Genomic DNA, 21,717 nt, shown 5'->3' with positions numbered 1-21,717 from the left:
ATAGTAGTCTTACTATCTACAAAGCTAGAATTGTCGCAAAAGGTTTTCGACAAGTTCAAGGTGTTGACTACGATGAGAGTTTCTCACTCGTATCTATGCTTAAGTCTGTCCGAATCATGTTAGCAATTGCCGCGTTTTATGAAATCTGGCAAATGGATAAACAAAACTGCATTCCTTAATGGATTTACTAAAGAAGAGTTGTATACGATGCAACCAGAAGGTTTTGTCAATCCGAAAGGTGCTAACAAAATGTGCAAACTCCAGCGATCCATCTGTGGACTGGTGCAAGCGTCTCGGAGTTGGAATATACGCTTTGATGAGTTGATCAAAGCATATAGTTTTATACAGACTTGCGGTGAAGCCTGTATTTACGAGAAAGTGAGTGGGAGCACTACAGCATTTCTGATAAGTATATGTGAATGACATATTGTTGATCGGAAATAATGTAGAATTATTCTGTAAAGCATAAAAGGAGTATTTGAAAGGAGTTTTTTCAAAGAAAGACTTCGGTGAAGCTGCTTACATATTGAGCTTCAAGATCTATAGAGATAGATCAAGATGCTTGATAAGTTTTTTCAATGAGTACATACCTTGACAAGATTTTGAAGTAGTTCAAAATGGAACAGTCAAAGAAAGAGTTCTTGCCTGTGTAACAAGGCGTGAAGTTGAGTAAGACTCAAAGCCCGACCACGACAGAAGATAGAAAGAGAATGAAAGTCATTCCCTATGCCTCAGTCATAGGTTCTATAAAGTATGCCATGCTGTATACCAGATCTATTGTATGCCCTACCACTGAGCTTGGCAAGGGAGTACAATAGTGATCTAGGAGTAGATCACTGGACAGCGGTCAAAATTATCCTTAGTGGAATAAGGATATGTTTCTCGATTATGGAAGTGGAAAAAGGTTCGTCGTAAAGGGTTACGCCGATGCAAGTTTGACACTAATCTAGATGACTCTAAGTCTCGGTCTAGATACATATTGAAAGTGGGAGCAATTAGCTAGAGTAGCTCCATGCAGAGCACTGTTGACATAGAAATTTGCAAAATACATGCGGATCTGAATGTGGCAGACCCGTTGACTAAGATTCTCTCACAAGCAAAACATGATCACACCTTAGTACTCCTTGGGTGTTAATCACATAGCAATGTGAACTAGATTACTGAATCTAGTAAACCCTTTGGGTGTTGGTCACATGGCGATGTGAACTATGGGTGTTAATCACATGATGATGTGAACTATCGATGTTAATCACATGGTGATGTGATCTAGATTATTGACTCTAGTGCAAGTGGGAGACTGAAGGAAATATGCCCTAGAGGCAATAATAAAGTTATTATTTATTTCCTTATTTCATGATAAATGTTTATTATTCATGCTAGAATTGTATTAACCGGAAACATAATACATGTGTGAATACATAGACAAACAGACTGTCACTAGTATGCCTCTACTTGACTAGCTCGTTAATCAAAGATGGTTATGTTTCCTAACCATAGACAAAGAGTTGTTATTTGATTAACGAGGTCACATCATTAGTTGAATGATCTGATTGACATGACCCATTCCATTAGCTTAGCACCCGATCGTTTAGTATGTTGCTATTGCTTTCTTCATGACTTATACATGTTCCTATGACTATGAGATTATGCAACTCCCGTTTGCCGGAGGAACACTTTGGGTGCTACCAAACGTCACAACGTAACTGGGTGATTATAAAGGAGCATTACAGGTATCTCCAAAGGTAGATGTTGGGTTGGCGTATTTCGAGATTAGGATATGTCACTCCGATTGTCGGAGAGGTATCTCTGGGCCCTCTCGGTAATACACATCACTAAGCCTTGCAAGCATTGCAACTAAATGAGTTAGTTGCGGGATGATGTATTACAGAATGAGTAAAGAGACTTGCCGGTAACGAGATTGAACTAGGTATTGGATACCGACGATCGAATCTCGGGCAAGTAACATACCGATGACAAAGGGAACAACGTATGGTGTTATGCGGTCTGACCGATAAAGATCTTCGTAGAATATGTAGGAGCCAATATGGGCATCCAGGTCCCGCTATTGGTTATTGACCGGAGACGTGTCTCGGTCATGTCTACATTGTTCTCGAACCCGTAGGGTCCGCACGCTTAAGGTTACGATGACAGTTATATTATGAGTTTATACATTTTGATGTACCGAAGGTTGTTCGGAGTCCCGGATGTGATCACGGACATGACGAGGAGTCTCTAAATGGTCGAGACGTAAAGATTGATATATTGGGAGCCTATGTTTGGACATCGGAAGTGTTCCGGGTGAAATCAGAATTTTACCGGATTACCGGGAGGTTACCGGAACCCCCCGGGAGCCATATGGGCCTTCATGGGCCTTAGTGGAAAGGAGAAAGGGACAGCCCAAGGTGGCTGCACACCTTCCCCTTCCCCTAGTCCTATTAGGACTAGGAGAAGGTGGCCGGCCCCCCTCTCTCTCTTTCCCCCTTTGTGAATCCTAATTGGAATAGGATTGGGGGGGGGGGCGTCCTACTCCCGGAAGGAGTAGGACTCCTCCTGCGCCCTCCTCCTTGGCCGGCGCCCCCTCCCCCTTGGATCCTTTATATACGGAGGCAGGGGACACCTCTAGACACACAAGTTGATCATTGAGATCGTTCCTTAGCCGTGTGCGGTGCCCCTTGCCACCATATTCCACCTCGGTCATATCATAGCGGTGCTTAGGCGAAGCCCTGCGACGGTAGAACATCAAGATCGTCACCACGCCGTCGTGCTGACGAAACTCTTCCCCGACACTTTGCTGGATCGGAGTCCAGGGATTGTCATCGAGCTGAACGTGTGCTCGAACTCGGAGGTGCCGTAGTTTCGGTGCTTGATCGGTTGGATCGTGAAGACGTACGACTACTTCCTCTACGTCGTGTCAGCGCTTCCGCAGTTGGTCTGCGTTGGGTACGTAGACAATACTCTCCCCTCTCGTTGCTATGCATCACCATGATCTTGCGTGTGCGTAGGAAATTTTTTGAAATTACTACGAAACCCAACACCTAAGACCCTTGTTACTAACATCAAAGGACCCATTCAAAAATGGGTACCTAAATCCAAGATTGATCTCTTGTAGGAGTTTGGTTCCGGTGGGGTGTCATGGTTGCTTGATAGTGGAGCAACAAATCATATGACCGGATCAAGGAGTTGGTGGTGGATGTGCATCCAATTCCATCTATGCCCACCCATGTCCAATTCGGTGATGCTTCAACTTCTAAGGTATTGGGGCTTGGCAAGGTGGTCATCTCTCAATATTTATCTATTGAGAAGGTCATGCTTATTGAGTCCCTTGCATACAATTTACTTTCCGTTCGTCAACTTGCACTTATGGGCTTTGCAACATTCTTTGATCTTGATACCGTGGCCCTTTTGTGGAGCAAGACTCTTAAAGTAGCCTTTGTTGGGCATGCCGAGAACGGTCTCTATGTGGTGAACTTTTCGGAGCGACCCACTAAGACCGCGACTTGCCTAATGGCTAAAGTTGATGTGGGTTGGCTTTGGCATTGCCGTCTAGCCCACGTCAACATGATATCTTTGCAAAGTCTCCTCATAGGGGACCATGTGCGTGGACTAACAAATGTGAGTTTTGCCAAAGACCATGCTTGCAGTGCTTGTATCGAAGGAAAGCTTCATTAAACGGCTCACCGACCATCGACTATCATCTATTCAAAGAGGCCCCTGGAGCTCCTTCACATGGATCTCTTTGGTCCTCCATCCTTTGATAGTCTTGGTGGAAGAAAATATTGCTTGGTGATTGTGGATGACTACTCAAGATACACATGGGTATACTTCTTCAAGAGGAAGAGTGAGACTCAACAAACTGTCATCAACTTTGCAAATGAAGCTCAACATCAACATGAAGCAAAGATCTTGAAGATTAGAAGTGAAAATGGCACCGAGTTCAAGAACTACACCTTGGATAAGTTTCTTAGTGATGAGGGGATCAAGCACCAATATGCCGCACCCTATACCCCTCAACAAAATGATGTTGAGAGAGGAAGAACCGGACGTTGATGGATGTGGCAAGGACCATGATGGCGGAATTCAAATCTCCGTACAACTTTTGGGCCAAAGCCATCAACACCGCATGTCATGCTTTCAATAGGCTATACCTCCGCAAAGGCTTGAACAAGACTCCATATGAGATACTTACCGACAACAAGCCCAACCTCAAGTACTTCCAGGTGTTCAGTTGTAAGTGTTTCATTCTCAAGAAAGGTGTTCGTTTGTCTAAATTTGAACCTAGAGCTCAAGAGGGCATATTTGTTGGTTATGCTACAAACTCTCATGCTTACCGTGTCCTCAACAAGTCCACCAGACTCATTGAGGAGACGTGTAATGTGGAGTTTGATGAAAATAATGGCTCCCAAGTGGAGCAAAGTGGTCTTTGTGATGTAGGTGATGAAATTCCTCCCCAAGCCATAAGAAGAATGGGGATTGGTCAAATACTCCCCATTGAGGAACCCCTTGTAGCCGAAGGAGAAATACAATGCTCTACTCAAGTGGATCCATCACCTACACCAGACCCACACGCTTCCGAAGAACAAAATGAAGGCCCTTAACCCAATGAACAAGATCAAGGGCAAGATCAGCTCCATGGAAATGGTGATGCACCAAATGATGCCCAAGATCAAGTTCATGCCTCCGAGCATGCTCAAGATCAAGAGCAAACTCAAGGTCAAGAGCAAGCTCAAGACGATGCTCAAGATCAAGATCAAGAGAAAACTCAAGACGGTGCTCAACATGTGCAAGATGATCCTCAAATGCCCATCGAGGAACTTTTGGAGCATCGTGCCGCTAAGGTGGCTTCCAAGCTAAAGCATCAACAACATGTCATGGAGAATGTGCTTGGAAGCTTGAGAAAATGGGTAACTACTCGTAAACAATTATCAAACTTTTGTGAGCATCACGCATTTGTTTCGTGTATTGAACCCCAAAAGGTACATGAGGCGCTCGATGATGAGGATTGGCTTGAAGTTATGCATGATGAACTCAACAACTTCGAGCGCAATCAAGTTTGGGAATTAGTGCCAAGGCCAACGGAGAATCACAATGTCATTGGGACCAAATGGATCTTCAAGAACAAGCAAGATGTGAACGGTGTGGTCATTCGAAACAAGGCAAGATTGGTGGCACAAGGCTACTCCCAAGTCGAGTGCATCGACTACGGTGAAACCTTTGCCCCCGTTACACGTCTTGAATCTATTCGCATGCTGCTTGCATATGCATCTCATCATGATTTAAATTGCAACAAATGGATGTGAAGAGTGCATTTCTTAATGGTCCTTTGAATGAGTTGGTGTATGTCAAACAACCTCCAGGATTCAAGGATCCCAAGTTCCCCACTCATGTATACAAACTCAAAAAGGCACTTTATGGCCTTAAGCAAGCCCCACGTGTGTGGTATGAGCACCTTACCAAGTTGTTACAAGATCGTGGGTTTGAAATTGGGAAAATCAATCCCACTCTTTTTACTAAGAGGATCAAAGGGGATTTGTTCATATGCCAACTATATGTTGATGATATTATTTTTGGTTCTCCTAACAAATCTTTCAATGATGAGTTTGCCGCACTAATGGCCGAGAAGTTTGAGATGACCATGATGGGAGAGTTGAACTTCTTTCTTGGGTTCGAAGTCAAACAAAGAAGATAAGGAACTTTCATCAACCAAACCAAGTATACCCAAGACATGCTCAAGAGATTCAAGCTGGATGATGTCAAGTCGGTCAAGTTTCCAACGCCCACCAAATGCAAGCTTGACAGTGATCCCAATGGTAAAGCGGTGAATCAAAAGGTATATCATTCCATGATTGAATCCTTGCTTTACCTTTGTGCATCTAGACCAGATATCATGTTGAGTGTGGGAATTTGTGCACGGTTTCAAGCTGCACATAAGGAAAGTCACTTTGTGGCGGTCAAGTGAATCTTTCGATATTTGGTTCATACCCCAAACTTTGGCTTATGGTACCCCAAAGGAGCAAGCTTTAATCTCATGGGTTACTTGGATTCGGATTGGGCGGGAGATTGTGTGGATAGGAAGTCAACTTTCGGAGGGTGCCAATTCCTTGGTCGCTCTTTGGTGAGTTGGTGTTCAAAGAAGCAAAATTATATATCTCACTCATCCATCGAGGCCGAGTATGTAGCCGCCGCAAGTTGTTATGCACAATTTCTATGGATGAGGCAAACTTTAAAGGATTATAGTGTCACATGTAACAAAGTGCCTCTTCTATGTGACAATGAAAGTGCTATCAAGATCTCTCTCAATCCGGTGCAACATAGCAAGACGAAGCATATTGAGATTCGTCATCATTTCATTAGGGATCACATCAAGCGTGGAGATATTGATATCATCTACATCAACACTCAAGAGCAACTAGCGGATATTTTAACCAAGCCTCTAGATGAAGCAAGATTTCGCGAGTTAAAGCATGAGCTAAATATCATTGATTTGAGCAATGTGGCTTGAATCTAGGCACACCCCACCACACTCAGCATTATATCTTGCTCTAGATGTAGGCATGGACATAAGGGGGGTGTTGTTCTCTCAATGAACTCTCCCTCCCCCATTATGCATAAAGTGATCAAAATCTTTCACATTAGCCATTTTTTATGGTACTTGTGCTTCAAATATGAGTTTTTGTCATGGGCCCAAGTTAAAATCTTCGCGGTGCCATACCAATTAACTCAAACATAGGTGGCTCCAGCCACCACCCTTTTCTTAAAAAGGGGGTTGTTTTTCTTTGGTTCTTGATCGTCCTTGCCAGTTCTTTAGGTCTTAGGTGGTGTGACCTCCAAGTGGTGGTTTTTCTTGTTTGCTTCTTACACTCTTGGAGGTTACCTCACCATACTCCAGTGACTTGTTTCCATCCCAAGCCTCTCCTCCCTTACACCATCTTATCCAATTGCAAGCTTGTTCTTGGTGTGGGTGATGTTGACTGGGCGGTACAACCGGTGCTCCTGGCAATTCAATCGCTAGATCATTCGGTTGTATCGTCCCAGCGGTTCCACCAGGCCAGTCTATGCGGTTCTACCGCTGACTTCCCAGGTTGAGCTCCTAGCCGGTACTACCGGTCAGTCACAGGCGGTACTACCGCTGCCTTCCAGGCAATGGAAGTACCACAAGCAACCGCTAGTATGTACCAGGGAGTGGTACAACCACCCGTCGGGGCAGTACTACCCCTTCGCGATCTGCGGGTATATAAAGGGGTTGGGCCGAAGGGGTATCTTCTTCCTCCCTTCGTGCCCGTTCCCCTCGTTTGCCCTAGCCACCAGTGTTGCCCTCACCCCGAAGAGTCCTCCGGCGCTCCGGATATGTGTGCCCTCCTTGAATTTTCTTCATGGAGGCCCCCTCCCTCCCGATCTCTTCCCATGGATATCGGTGGCTCTAGTTTTCGCTCTGCTCCTCGTGCCAAGACCAAGAAGAGAGCCCGTAGATGCAAGCGTCCGGTCAAGTCTGATGGAGATGAGGAGGTTGTGGTTCCCACCAAGCCATCCCGCCATGAGAAGTCTGCCGCTACCAAGCAACATGTGGTCATTCCTCTAAACAAGTGGAAAGCCAAGGAGTGGGAAGCTTTCCGGGGAAGGAATCCTTACACAGTTCCAGAATGAGATGCAAGTAAGGATTGTTCATGAGCTTTTCGAGCACAACAAGAATCGGTACACCAAGCAGTGGACCATTGACCTTGATCATTGGAGGAACAACATGGAGTACTTTGGAGAGGCCTTGGCTCTTTGTGAGGAGTTTGATTTGGTCAAACTCATGTCTGTCAACTGTGACTTTGATGTTCAGTTTATTCATTAGTTTTATGCAACCGTTCACTTTGGAGAAGATGAAGCTCGCATTCTCTCCTTCATGTGCCGTGATGAGTTCTTTCAAGTGCCCTGGAGGGCATTCTTCAATGCTCTTGGCTATGAGGATACTGGTCTTGAAGGATTGGTGGTATTCGTCCCCACGACCATCCCCATTCCATGCCTAAGGAGAAACTTGCTCCTCTGTACATTCGTGGACGAGGCATTATTGGTGAGTCCAAGGATCTTGAGAAGGTCTATGATATCATGCATCGCGTGTTTCGCAATGTGCTTCTGCCCAAGGTTGGGAATCAGGATGAGATCTATGGGTATCTTGTTGACTTGCTTGTTGCTATGAAGACCAAAGCGGGGTCTGGTGCTACGTTTGATGTGTCCAACTGGCTTTGGTAGGAAATGTACAACATGGTCATCTATAGAAAGGTTCCCATCTACGCACAGTTTGTCATGTGCTTTCTGAACTCAGTTTGGGCTATTCGCTGTCCTGGAGAACTTCTCACTTTGTCAGATAACCTCTCTGTGCATGAGGTCAAGCAACTTAAGAAGAAGAAGCATGCCGAGCCCTTTTTCCTGCGGATGACCCCGAGCATGTTTATGCCACTTCAGATGATGATGACTTTGAGATGGAGCCGGGTGCCAAGCCCTCCTAGGTGGCCAAGCTCACTGCTAAAGTCAAGAAGACCTTTTGCCTTCAGACTCACATTCATAAGAAGATGTATGAGGCTCGTGTCAATGAGAAGCTTGCTCGGCGAGGTCTGATTTCTATGATGAAGCACCTCAACATGCCTATGAAGAGTGGATTCGAGAAGAGCATCACTGCGGAGGACAAGTGGATTTTTGAGCATAGCACTTGGACTGATGATGAGGCACCTGGCCATCTTGCTACCTCTAGTTCTGCTGCTGCTGATGATATCATGGAGCATGAGGATGAGGAGTCTGACGATGCTGATCCAGATGAGACCGAGGATTCAGAGAAGGACTACTGATCTCTGGGGTACTAGCATCGCTCTTTTCCTTTTTGGTGTCTTGATGCCAAAGGGGGAGAGAGTTCTATTAGGTCTCGGGATTTGCATGGGAGTTGCTTGGGTTGTGTTTTATTTTTCGAGTTGAGAGTTGAACCCGAGTTTCTATCTGCTCTTTCTTAGTTTGTGGACCCTGTGTTGTGAGACTCGACTTGCATGGTGTGAGACATGCATTCTCTATCTATCTTATCGTTTTATCCTTAGTTCGTTACTCTCTACTTATACGCTTATTGTTTATCTATCTCAGTTAATAGGACTGTTGGGTCTATAAAATCTAGGGGGAGCTTTGATCCTAATGTGTGACTTTGCATTCCAAAAGTAGAATCGAAATAGTGGACACATCTAGGGGGAGCCCGTCTATATTTTCTAGACCTCTTGTGCAAATTTTGTTGTTGTCATCATCCACCAAAAAGGGGGAGATTGTTAGGACATTTCCCATCTTTCTATTTTGGGTGATGATGGCAACTCTCCTTGTGGTCTAATCGTGTGATAAGTTCTTCAGGTTCTCTATTCTTAGGTACGCATCGATTAGACATTCTCTCTGGAAGGAAAAGATCGAAGATGGAGTTTTCTACGTGTTTAGTTCTTTGGTCGTAAGAAACCCGTACTATTAAGAGGGAATCCACATCGTAAGGCATTGGGTGAATCATTGCATGCACACACTTCTTGTCACCCACCATTACCTTTCGTTCCTTGTAGCGAGAGGTCCCTTTGATTCATGCTGTTGTAGTGGCTTCTCCTCTCAGCGGTTGTACCACCCACTAGGGCGGTTGTACCGCTGACCCTGTTGTACCGGCTCAACCACCACCCCAGGGGTGATACCCTAGGGTTGCACCTCCCAGGTTCTTGCCCAGCGGTTGTATCACTGCCCCCGAGCGGTGGTACCGCCCATTCACTGGAAGAACTCTGGAGTTGCATCATTGGCGGTTGTATCGGCTGGGTACCGCCCGACCACCGGACTAGCTTCTGTGATAGGGCGGTACTTGAGTGGTGGTGGCCCGGTTGTCCCAGTTGTGCTATGCATACCGGTACTACCGTGTGTCCTGAGCGGTTCTACCGCTTGGGACTTAGCCACCCCTGGTACCAGGGCCAGGCGGTAGTTCCGGAGCACTACTGCTCGACCACCGCCCATAGGGGTGACTCCTTTCGATTTCAAGGAGGTTGTTGAGCGGTAGGGGAGCAGTTGGTCCAGTTATTCCTGTTAACCGGTACTACCGCTCGAGCGTCCGGTTGTTAGGGTTTCAATAGCTCATCCGTGATTCCTGGTAGTACCGGGGAGAGGAGCGGTTGTAGCGTTGCAGTGTAAAAACTGTTGTAGTGGTTGGATTTTAGGGTTTCCTATACAAAGGGGGTTTCTTCCACCTACCCACTTACCCCTTGCCTCTCTCTCTTCACCATTAATGCCCTTCAAGCTTTCCTGCCCGATCTCTCTCTAGCCACTCAAACTTATTGATTTGCTAGGGATTGAAGGAGGAGACCTAGATCTACACTTCCACCAAAGGATATTTGATTCCCCCATACTTTATTGTGTGGATTTTGTTACTCTTGGGTGTTTGAGCACCCTAGACGGTTGAGGTCACTTCGGAGACATATTCCATTGTGGTGAAGCTCCGTGGTATCGCTGGGAGCCTCCAATTAAGTTGTGGAGATTGCCCCAACCTTGTTTGTAAAGGTTCGGTCGCCGCCTTCAAGGGCACAACTAGTGGAATCACGGCATCTCGCATTGTGTGAGGGCGTGAGGAGAATACGGTGGCTCTAGTGGCTTCTTGCGGAGCATTGTGCCTCCACACCGCTCCAACGGAGACGTACTTCCCCCAAAGGGAAGGAACTTCGGTAACACATCCTCGTCTCCACCTGCTCCACTTGTGGTTATCTCTTCCCTTTACTTGGTGCAAGCTATTATCGTGTTGTATCCTTTGCTTGCACTTGTTGTTGTTGTTGTTGTTGTTGTTGTTGTTGTTGTTATTGTTGTTGTTGTTATTGTTGTTTGCATCATATAGGTTGTTCACCTAGTTGCACATCTAGTCAACCTATTTGTTTCTAAACCTAATTTGTTAAGAAAAGCTAGAAATTGGTAGTTGCCTATTCACCCCCTCCCCTCTAGTCAACCATATCGACCCTTTCAACAGTGAATATAATTTCTAAGAGTTATCATTTGCATGGTTAGTTATGATCTTTCCTGAAAACCTATGTACTATTTAAGCTTATATACAGATACAAGAACAAAAGAGTCCGTAAAAGTTTTTCTTTATCACTTCAGTTCGTCAACTGAATTGCTTGAGGACAAACAATGAGTTAAGCTTGGGGGAGTTGATACATCTCCATCGTATCTACTTTTACAAACACTGTTGCTCTCGTTTTAGACTCTAATTTGCATGATTTGAATGAAACTAACCCGGACTAACGTTGTTTTCAGCAAAACTACCATGGTGTTGTTTATGTGCAGAAATAAAAGTTCTCCGAATTGAACGAAACTTTTTGGAGATTTTTTATGCAATATATAAAAAATATTGTAGTGAAGATCAGGGGACCCACCAGTGGCCCATGAGACACATGGGCGCGGCCACCCCCCTAGGCGCGCCCATGTGGCTCGTGGGGCCCACTGACTCCGCTAACCCTGATCTCAAGCCTATAAATTCCTATTTTTGGAGAAAAAAATAAGAGAAGAAGTTTTCATTGCGGTTTATGATACGGAGCCGCCGCCACCCCCTGTTCTTCATCGGGAGGCTATATCTGGAGTCCGCTCGACGCTCCGGAGAGGGGGGGTTCGTCGCCATCATCATCACCAACCCTTCATCATCATTAGTTTCATAATGCTTACCACTGAGAGTGAGTAATTCCTTGGTAGGCTTGCTGGACGATGATGGGGTTGGATGAGATTTATCATGTAATCGACTCAGTTTGTTAGGGCCCGATCCCTAGTATCCACTATGTTCTGAGATTGATGTTGCTATGACTTTGTTATGCTTAATGATTGTCACCTGGGCCCGAGTGCCATGATTTCAGATCTAAACCCTTATGTTTTCATAAATATATTTGAGTTCCTCATCGTATCTTGCAAGTTATACGCACCTCTTACCTGTTATGATCCGCATACCCCATGGTGACAATAATTGAGATTCTTTCCACTGATTACTGTAATTTGAGGACTTCATGTATTCATTATGTGTTAATGCTTTGTTTCGATTCTCTATTAAAAGGAGGCCTTAATATCCGTTAGTTTCCTTATGGACCCTGCTGCCACGGGAAGGTAGGACAAAAAATGCCATGCAAGTTCTTATCATAAGCACGTATGACTATATATGGAATACATGTCTATATTACATTGATGAATTGGAGGTAGTCCCGTGTCGCTCTAGGTTGTGACTGTTATATGATGAATGTCATCCAACACAATTATCCATCACTGAACCAATGACAACGCTTTTCATATATTGATCTTTGCTAAGTTATTGCTGATGTTGTTACAATCACTACGAAACTGCTACTGTTACCGTTACTATTTCTACTGTTACCCCTGCTATCAAACTATCATATTACTGTGCTACTGATCACTCTACTGCCATTAAGCATAAAACGATGGGGTTTATTCATATTGATTGTGTTTACTTTGTCTACATCATGTCATCTTGCTTAAGGCGTTACTCTGTTTTATACTTAATACCATAGATGCATGCTGGATAGAGTTTGATTGGTGGAGTAATAGTAGTAGATGTAGGCAAGAGTCGGTCTAATTGTCTCGGACATGATGCCCAACACTAATTTGTTCACCCACAATATTCTGTGTGCTCGAGAGAGAAGCATCTATTGAAAACTATGGCCCTCGGGTCTACTTTTGTCATATATAAAAACATAAAAATACTTTGCTATAATTTTATTTCTTTTATTTTGATTTGCAATTTATTTATCTATCTACCACAAGATTGAATCCTTGCAAGCCGAGGGGATTGATAACCCCCTTGTTCACGTCAGGTGTAATTATTTACTTTTATGTGTGCAGCTGCTGCTAACAAGGTTCTGTGTGGTTCTCCTACGGGATTGATAACCTTGATTCTTAACTAAGGGAAATACTTATATCTACTGTACTGCTTCATCCTCCCCTCTTCGAGGAAATCCCAACGCAGCTCACAAGTAGCACACCGCTTATCTTTTTCCCATCTCGCTTCTCCGCGTGCACCGGGGAGTGAGACATCAGGCCTCTGAACTCCGCCTCTTGTGATCCGGTACGAGAGAGGGGCGATCAGGTTTTTGGGGAGTGCTTCTGCGCGATTGCTGGATCCTTGTTCATATATAGTGGCTACGATCGACGACGAGTTCCCCAATGACGACTTCTTCCCCAACATCGATGACCCCTTCCACGACATGACGAACAGCGCATATGCTTCCGCTTCTGCTGCTCCGTATGTCATTCTATCCTTTCTGTTATGGTTAGTGTTCGGAGTACTACTATTGATTTTGATTACATGACTAGTTTCAACAATTTGTTGTTTGTCTTGATTATCTTCACTATCATGCTTTTCCTATTGTTTTTCTGGATTAAATTTAATCAAAAAAATGCCTAATTATTCAATAGTTTCTTCAACTATTTCCCTCCCGATGTTTGGTTCTTTTATCATACGATTTGTGTGTGACTTGATAACATAGTAAATCGCCTTGCCCTAAGAGAACCACTAGGAGCAGGCTCTTTCCATGTCAAACAAGACTCCTCTACTGCGAATGAAGATGCTATTGAGGGCAAACTGGATGTTAATATTCTGCTCATTTCCGTTTTCGTCCCCTATCTTTATAAATTTATTCTTCAACCTTCATAAGTTTCAATGTCTACCAGGTGAACCTTATGGAAGGATTTTTTCGTGTTTGCTATCTATTTTAACACAGTACAATACAGATGCTCACATATATGCATATATACACATTCTACGAACTCATGCAAAATAATTAAAACTACTAAGCTACGGCTGCTCCCAAGCGTTTGAAGTACTATGGGTGAGTGTCTTTCTAACTGACACGTGTTGGCTACTTATTTGGTTCATTGCTGGTTTTCTTTTTGTGTTTGCTATCTATTTAAACACAGTGCGCAGATGCTCATATATGTGCATATACATGCATCCCTACAAATACACGCATGCACATACTACCCTTTGATAATTTTTAAGGTATTGAGTCAGTACAACATCTTGAGATTGACAGTGTCACCATAGGCGCCATCATAGTCGACAGAAACGTCTCCTCTCATTAAAAAATATCATCAAAATGCCTAAAATAAATCCAAGAAAATGCGATCACCAATGCCAACACAATACAATATAGATGCTCACATTTACGCACATACAATCATTCTTATGAATGCACACACATACCTTACGCCTTAATTGGCGCTGGCGCGAGCGCTAGAAAATCACCGTATTGCGCTAGACCGTATGGGATGGAACGACCCGACGAATACTGTTGAGTACGATACGAGCGGTGGCCCCCACCAATGACGGCGAAAGTAACAGCGGGACCGTGGGAACAGTAGTTGCCTCGTACTTGGACGGGCGGTACAGAATTTTTCCGGTCAGCTCATTCACTGCAGGAACTGCGTGGCTATCTCATGGGTCGGTGTTGTCCATGGCGACGGCGGCGGCACCGGCGACAGTGGCGGTCAACGGCGCAGTGGAGGCCGGCGCTGTGGTGGACTTCCCGGTGGATCCGGTGGTCAGGTACGCGGCGGCTCCACTGCTCCATTCCCATTCCCCACTCCCCCCCCCCCCCCCCCCCCCCCCCCCCCCCCCCCCTGCCGCAAAATCTCTTTGTTGCCGGTGTGTTCTGATCTGTGGTGGCCTGCTTGCCTATCTTCCAAGATGTGATACGCGCCTCGCCGCCGGATCTCGATGGAGGGGGCGAGGTGGGTAGCAGACGGGACGAGGTGCCACCGGAGTCTTCTGTGGCGGCGCTCGTTCAGGGCTGTCAAGATGGTGGGGCGATGCGGTAGACGAACAGAATGTGCCTGCGGAATTGGGTGAATCGACTGTGATGCCGGATCCATGAGCGCCACGGCGAATTAAGAGGTATTGAATCCTGCTTGTTGTGTGCTATTATTTCTGTGTGGATTACTCGTGCGTGCTGCTACTAAAAAGAAAACTGAAGAATGGAAACAGATGTGTAGAGCGTCGTATCCGTTATGAAACAGAGGGGAAAGGAAAACTAAGTTAGCTCATAGAATGTTTGTGCGCAGGGGTGGTGGGCTTGTCCAGTTAAAAAAAATAGGGCAAATGTTAGCTCCGCATAATCAAAGAGTACATAAATCTTGCCAGTGCTAAAAATAGTTGCATGTTGTTCTTTCACATGCTGAGCCGAATAAGTAACTGGCAAAACTTAAGTCGCAGATTTTCCTTTGCTTTTTAGTTTTGGTTGAGACCTTGAACCTGACTGTTTGATCAGGCGGTGAATGGTTTGTATTGGTTTCGTTTTCTATATGAAAATGGAGCTGGGTACTCCCTTTGATCAGAAAAATAATTGCGCAAAATGACCACAGCTTGCAGTTCCAAGTGTTGGGAAAATTGTTGATTTTTCCTGCTCTGCCTCTGTTATGATTTTTAAGCTGAATGCTTGTGACATTCTTTTTGACAGTCTCACAATTGTCATGTATTTTAAAATCTGGACTTGTTTGTAGTTTTTGGGATGCACAATGGTGTTTTTTGTGCCGAAAAAAGGCGTGTTGTGTCTCTCAGGAAATAGAATGTTGGCTTTGTGCACACAAGCAGGGTCAGGATGTGTACCAATCCTACAGAGTGTGCACCATGCACCAATAGGATGGGGGCTCTTGAGAAGTCAATTAGAGGTTTTGCGGAGACGAGCAATAAGGAAGTTGTGAAGCCAGAGTTGGGAACAAATTTTGACTCGTTGACGGAGGTGTATGACTTCTACAACCTATATTCCTGGGAACATGGTTTTGAAATCCGATACGGGGAAAGCAGGCTGAACCCAGAGAAAAAGGAAGACCATGCAGGAAATTGTGTGTGCAGATGCTCGGTACGTTGTAATTTCTGTATTGATTTTTGCAGCTGGTTTTAAGCTGATGAAGTGTGCATTAATTAGCTGTGTCACTAATGATTGGTGGTAAAATATGGAACAGGGGAAGCTATTATGAGAGAATACAAGGTCTTGCCGGTGTGAGTGTCCCACGATGATTAGGCTGCTCCAGACCATAGACAACGGATGGTGCATAACAGAGCATCGAGGGAAGCATAATCGTGTAATGGCAAGAAGTTGTGGAGAGATGGCGCACTGGCCATCTCACGAGCATATTGATGGCACACTGGCGAGTAGATGTCATACTCAATGCTTTCCTCAAAATAATCACTTAAGAACAGAGGATAGCTTTCCTGTTTGATGCTATCCCTTCTATAATGACAGATTATATTGATAATTGCAATGGTATGCAATGTAACTGCAGGAAATCTTCTCAGGCAAATACTGTAATAGCCACCAATGGTTTGATGACATTGCTTATTGCAAGACTTGACCATCGAGAAGCTATTGCTTGTTTGACTCTGCTGAAACTAATAAAGGTTTGGTTTTTATTCTCTTCTCTCATGGTTGAGTGATTCTACTTGTCAAGTAGCCAACAACGTTTTTAGAGTAAGCCTAGAATTTTGGGTCACTCATGATAAATTAAGCTGGGAATTAGGTTAATAAAAACTAAGGCGGGAATTTTGGTTACTCTGTATCACTGTAGTGTTCCATGTTGTCGTGTACAACGTGAGACATAATATGTGACTATGCTACAAAAATCCAGGTTGTCTGTGAGCACCACCCTTGACCAAAGAAGCTCATAGTGGACAACTACCTTCCCTAGAAGCTACAAAACCTCATCGAAGAATGCAGGGATGGGCAACGCGGCGGTCAAGTGCTGGTCAAACAAATGGTCACCTCACTGTTGAAAGCACTGCACTTCAATATAGTTTTGTGATCTCCAGGCCACCATGTGTTTTCGTCCCAAGCTGTACATGTTCTCCATAGAGCTGGCGAGAGGCGTCGGCTAGGGTGTCCTCGATGGCAGCATTGTTGCAAGGGGAGGAGGGAACTGCAGAGCAAGGTTTTCGAGTCAATGAGTCGTTTTGGGGCAGCGTCTCCTGAATAGTAGACCTTACAGTTGCGACTAGTCGCGACTCATCGACGCGTTGTTGAGTCGATTTTTTTTTGACTCATCGACTCAAACAGTGCTGCAGAGGATGCAAATAGCATGGACAGCGGACCGGCCAAGTCAGGAGAATCTGCTGTTAAACGTGATCCCTGAGTGTCAAGGTGGATTAAGAGGTTAGCGTCAGAGTTTATTCATCATTTGCTAATTCCTGGTGGGCCGCCGCGACGAAATATTGTCGTATATTCACCGGAAGGGTGCAGAGTCTGAATGTTTGAGCAAAGTATGAATGTATATATGACATGTTTCAAATAATCTTGAAATGAAAATGAATCGAATATTTCTTCAGTGATTTTGTACTTAGTGACCGTAAGGTATTCAGACGTACTGTTATATATGGTTAATAGGAAGTTGTTGTTCCTTTATGGGTGCCTAAGTAATGCCCTTAGAATGCAGGGCTAATGAGCTGTTGATGCGTAAAAATATAAGCGGACACATGAACGAAGAGCATTAGTTTGTCAAGATGTATGTGTTTTTTTAAACTCGGACAGAGATGTTTGAAGGTGTTGCTATCTAAGTTCAGATTGAATACAATGTGTTGTTCGGTTGTCATCTGTTACACATGCGGACATGCCGGTCCGTGAAAATCAGCAAACAGCAAGACCGTAGAGGACTGAACTAGCTCCAGCATTAATGCATGGCAGTCGTGGGCCACAAGCACTGTACGATATTATAGCCACCTGCAGCAATACATAACAAAATACAACTCTTTGCTTAGATCCCCATGCAGACCATCGGTCTAGATAATGGGAGCATATAGTAGTACGACCCATATCAAATTTTCGGCATTTGTTACTCATTCTATCTTCTGTATAAAGTTAGGTTCATTATGATGCGATACCCAGCAACTCTTTTCTGCAGGACACCATTGTTAAGCAAATCAAAGTGAGAATTAGACTTGATTTGATTGATAGCACATCTCTAATTCCGTCGCTCATACGTGCTATTTTTCATGACTGAGGGTTACGGAGTGGAACAAATATTACTCAATCTATCGTGTATAAAGAAATCGTCAATGCACTATAGTGCCAAAGGTTCTAACTTTTTATTAGAGTATTTTCATTCAATTTTTGTTGTTTTGTGAACTAAAACTTGCATGCATTAGAGGAAACAATGACATTGTTGATTTTTTTTACTTGGTTGCCAAACAGTGAACCTAAAAGAACGGACCTTTGTATAAAGATTAATCCTTTCTATTTTCCAATTCACTTTTTTTGCTGTTTTTCCTTCTTATGTATCTTGTTTCGTTCGCTAATACAATTTTTCATCTGTTGCGGATGGGGTATTACCTGTGAAATGTGATCTTTAAAATGTATACTGGAGCAATTTTCCTTCGATTTGAAGGATCTTCATTTGGTAAAACTTTTGATTGCACCAGACGATTTTTAAACCGTGACTATCTTGATAGAAACAGCTTTGGCTGAAACATTTAAGACATACTCCCTCCGTTCCAAATTACTCGATGTATTTCCCTCCGTTCCAAATTACTCGTCGCAGAAATAGATGTATCTAGAACTAAAATACATCTAGTAATTTGGAACGGAGGGAGTATATCTAAGTGTTTGTAACCATGGATAAACTGTTTTTTGTTATCTTTCGGTATTTATATAAATTAAATTGGCTTGCACATTATCAACTGCCTTCTTTTCTTCTACTAGTAATAATGTACGTGCAATGCACGTTTATATTAGGTAGGATATTAGTTGCACGTTATATTAGGTAAGATATATATGTTGCACGTTGGTATTTGGTAAGATATCAATTACTTTTTCACGGGAATGGTAGGATATTAATTATATGACAGATTTCAAGGGATAGCGTTGAGTCAAAACATGTTCATAACCAATGGCAGTGGTGGATAATTAGAGCGTTAAATGTGTTTGGTGCTCAACATTGGAGCGATTTAAACCGCTAGATAACATAATTTGATGGTTGAGATGGTTTGGATCTGCCTATTTGAGTCTTTTTATATTAGTATAGATAAGAAAAACAATACCGTCATGCACACGGGCTTCATGACGGGCACGGCATGCCGCCGCGTCTCTTCCTGCTAGTCCTAGCATTGTATCAGACGAGGAGGAAAAGGTTGCCCTTGCTGAGCAGGGAAGGGCAAAAAGGTGTGTGTCTCTTCTTTGTGTGACACACCAATGCTCTTGTTCGCATTGATGACCTCATCGCCTCCTTGATCGCAAAAGAAAAAGGCCAGTCGCCACCAAACCTACCAAAGGCAAGCATCTAGAATACTCTCTTGATCAGCCCGAGCGGTGAGAGAGGAGAGGGACAACAGGGGAGCAAACAAAGGACGTCGTACCAGAGATTGTAGGTGTAAACCCTATGGGAGCAGACGAATTCAAGGGGACGAGATTACTGCGGTTGGGCATCCAGCCGTGACAACCAATTTTGTTAATACATGAGCGCTATTATTTTTCAAGGAAAATCTCGAGGACCATAATCATCTTACCAAAGTAACATCACCACAACATGATTACATTTGGTCTTGTATACTATGCAAAGGTGTTTAGGGAAGATGTTTAGAGAAACAAATCAATTTTTCATTTATTGTCAGCACTTATTTGTAGAAGATAGATGCTTAGTTAGGTACTCATCCTATAGAAATAAGCGTTGATACTTAAAAAAATTCAGTTTATTTTCCTAAGCATGTTTTTTGATAAAAATTTCCAATCTATTCATTAATCATGGCAATACAGAGAATACTAGAGGTAATAAAATTACAACCAAGTCCATGAACTACCTAGCAAAAACTACAAGCACTAGAGCGAGCCGAAGGCGCGTCGCCGTCATTGCTCCTCCCTCACCGAAACCGGGCAAAACTTATTGTAGCAGACAGTCGAAAAGTCGTCGTGCTAAGGACTCAAAGGACCAACACACCAGAGCAGCAATCAACACCGATGAGGAGAGTTGTAGATTGAAAAGATCAAACCTGTAACCAGAAGATGAACAAAAACTAGATCCACCAAAGACCAACACCGACCAAATCCCACGAGATCCGAGAGAGATACACCTCCACATATCCTCCGACGGCGCTATTCACACTGTCGAGACGGGGGTATGACATGGGAGACATTATTCCTACTGGAAAACATCGCCACCGCCACACAGTCCCAACCAAGACGTTGAACCTAACAAAAACAAGAATAGGATCCCTCCCACCGACCGAGGGGGGGGGGTGCGAAATCCTCCGCACCTCCGTGGCCCAAAGGCCGTCGAAGGTGAGGCGGATCAGCAACTAGAGGAGGAAGAGAGAACAATACTTGATTATTTACTAGCACATATGCCCGTGCGGTGCAACGGGAAATATAATGATGTATTCATCGAAAGGCCCAACAACATCCGAATGATGCCACCAGACAAAGGCAGGAAGGCGCGCAACGGGCATGGCTAATTCACGCGAATTCAGGTGGGTGAAATTAGTTAATGTGGGCCCCACAATTGAATTGGGGGTGATTAATTAGTGTGGGCCCATCCTTGAATTCACAGGGGTAGAGAAATTAATTAGGGTGAGAAGAGATTTACGTGGCTTCGTCCCCAGATGCATTGCAGAGCATTGCAACGCTCGCAGGCGAGGAAGTCTTTTCCCAATTCCACATTGGATACAATGCTTTTGATACGATTTTTGTATGACCATTCTGATTTTAAAAGGCCCCCTAATTTTCAAATCTTAAAGGCATTATTTGTAAGTTGTCATGAAAAAAAATCTCACAAAAAGGGTTCTGTTAGACCATCTCCAGTACATTAGAAATAATGGATTATAATTCCTTCGCATTTGAACAAACAATCCCTAGTTAGTTACGCATGCAATACTTTTTTACACATACAATACTTTTGATACAATTTTTGTACAACAATTCTGACCCTAAAGGACCCCCTAATTTTCAAATCTTAAAGTCATTTCTTAATTGTCAAACTGTCCTTCCTTATTTATGTATATTGATCATGCCCTTGTATTATAATTCCTTTGCAACATATTATTATATCCTTCCTTATTTAAGCCCACGTAGTATCTTTGCAAGGCCGTTCTCTCTTTTTTTAGGAGCTCGCCTTCCTTATTTTGCCCAAGGATCACACGTTGGTATTATATGGTCATTATCCTCACCTTCCTCCTTATTTTTGCCCAAGGATCACACGCTGGTATTATATGGTCATTATCCTCTCCTTCCTTTTTCTTTTTACGAAACTCTCTTTCCATATTTTATGCCCGCTAATCATGCCACACATCTCATCTCATGAAATCTAAGCCGTATGTCAGCCATCTTTGTTGCCAATAATTCTTGAGGCTGCTTATTGATTTTGAATTGAAAACATATATAAATCGGTCAAACGGATTGTAAAGCAGCAAACCTTTTGTTTGCATACAGATGCTTTAGTTCTGTTGGTTGCAGCCTTGGGCCTTGGCGTGCAACGTTGGGAGTTCGATCCAACGTGAAGAAGTTTACTTTTTGCCTGATCTCGGTTTTGCGTCATATTTTTTTCCTGGGCCGATTTTGGGCAAGGCCCAGGCGATTTAGCTCAGCCTGTACGCAAAGTTGTATCGAGGATGAAGCATATGAGCAGCGTGACGGACGAAAATTGACGTACCAAACCAGGTAAAGGATGGACGAAATTACGGTGGTAAAAAGCAATAGCCCCTTTATTAGTAGGTATGGAGGTATA

The 21,717-nt window shown here is 43.8% G+C and overlaps 1 long non-coding RNA gene across 5 annotated transcripts; it reads left to right on the top strand.

The window, feature by feature from the left end:
• Positions 1 to 14,363: 14,363 nt before the first annotated feature.
• On the top strand, positions 14,364 to 17,341 carry LOC125523823. Of its 5 annotated transcripts, none has more exons than XR_007290444.1 (5): positions 14,365 to 14,563; positions 14,705 to 15,875; positions 15,979 to 16,168; positions 16,300 to 16,414; positions 16,642 to 17,341. It is a non-coding gene; the product is annotated as an uncharacterized LOC125523823 (long non-coding RNA). The 5 variants fall into 5 exon arrangements; XR_007290442.1 differs by having other exon boundaries at positions 15,979 to 16,174; XR_007290443.1 differs by lacking the exons at positions 16,300 to 16,414; positions 16,642 to 17,341 and having other exon boundaries at positions 14,377 to 14,563; positions 14,705 to 14,911; positions 15,517 to 15,875; positions 15,979 to 16,293.
• The last annotated feature ends 4,376 nt before the right edge of the window (positions 17,342 to 21,717 follow it).

Source organism: Triticum urartu, chromosome 7 (assembly GCF_003073215.2).
Source record: "Triticum urartu cultivar G1812 chromosome 7, Tu2.1, whole genome shotgun sequence".
NCBI lineage: Eukaryota > Viridiplantae > Streptophyta > Magnoliopsida > Poales > Poaceae > Triticum > Triticum urartu.
This window is presented reverse-complemented; position numbering and strand designations above follow the sequence as displayed.